Source organism: Pinus tabuliformis, chromosome J, assembly GCF_031772625.1.
Source record: "Pinus tabuliformis cultivar Carrire ecotype Pingquan chromosome J, CPIR1, whole genome shotgun sequence".
NCBI classification, from domain to species: domain Eukaryota; kingdom Viridiplantae; phylum Streptophyta; class Pinopsida; order Pinales; family Pinaceae; genus Pinus; species Pinus tabuliformis.
In genome coordinates, this window is record NC_142295.1 from 1313135180 (window position 1) to 1313136680 (window position 1501).

Here is a 1501-nt window from a genome sequence, read left to right on the forward strand (position 1 = left end):
ATAATAAAATATTCCAAGTGGTTATTCCAAGAATGGGATCAATAATATTTTATTATTGCTCAATAGTCAAGGATAACTCAATATTTTGTTATAAATAGAAGGATTTTCCATTCATTATTCACTTTTGATTATTTTCATTGTTGCACTCATTGTTGTAACTTTGATTATTTTCATTGTCGCATACCATAGTTTTGTTCTGTTTACACATTATAGAGGAGAGAGACTCTGAACAAGCTGAAGACGTTTGAGGATAGCCAAGAACCCATCCCATAGATGGGGACTAGTTACATTTATTTGTTCCCTTCACATGTGTTATAATAAAATTATTGTTTGTATATCTGGTTTCCATTGGATGATTGGAGTTATTAGTCTTTCTTTTTGTTGTTTAACTATGATTGTAGAATAGATCCAAACTTTGGCAAGTTTTGTTTCTATCAGTTTCTACAAATCTACAACGTTTAGAAGCCATTTATATTGTTGATATTGTTTTTCATCTGCTATATTAAGTGGGTTCTTTTTGTACATCTTTGAGAAGAAAACAATTCAATAATATATATGGTCACAAAGCTATTGATTGCAATAGAAGGAATATGAAACAGAAATATTATGATTCCTCTGCTCATATAAGATGCTATGCTTGCAACAAGTTTGGGCATGTAGCAAAAAATGTCATGAAAAAGTCTATGGATCATATCAACCAGTCAGATAAGAAAATTGATGTCATCAGACCTGAAAAAATTGGATCCACCAACATTTCTCTTAATAAGCAGAAAGAAGAAGAACATGTAAGGCGTGGTCTTTCTCTCTACTCATTTGAAGAAGAGGATAAATGGTATGTATATGATGGATTCTCTCATAACATGATTGGAGATAAGAGTAAGATGTAGTCTCTTAATAAAAAATAAAGGGTAGAGACAAAGTTAATAAAAATAGAGGAGCAGTTGATACTTTAGTAGTTCAAGGGACAAAGAAGAATATTCTAAGTGTAGGCCAAATGACAGATAAAGGAAATATAATTCTGTTTCCATCAACGAAGTAAAAGGTTATGGATGAAGAATATGGAAAAGTCATAGCAAGAGGATATAGAAACCTAAACAAATTATATGTGCTTGAAGAACAAAATTCTCATAGATATGAGGATGATTTAGTCTCAGAGTAAAAGTAGATGGTGCCGACTACAGTCCATTATTCTTAAAAGGAATACTTCTCTTAGTGATTGAAGAAGTGATGTGAGGTACATGACCTCATAAGAGCAGAAGATGATTATCAGGTCGTCAGGATCTGTGATGTATAATCTCACGGGGAGCAATATATGTTTTGTCTTGATGATAATTCTCATGGTTGTTTTGATATTCATATTGCTAATATTTCTGACAATGCATTTGGTGTAGTAATAGTAAACAGGTATAGACAGTACAGGCTCAGGAGGAGCTAAAGTTAAGAAGTTTCAGTATTTTACCCTTTGTACATGGATCCTATGAATACAAGTCACATATGTACA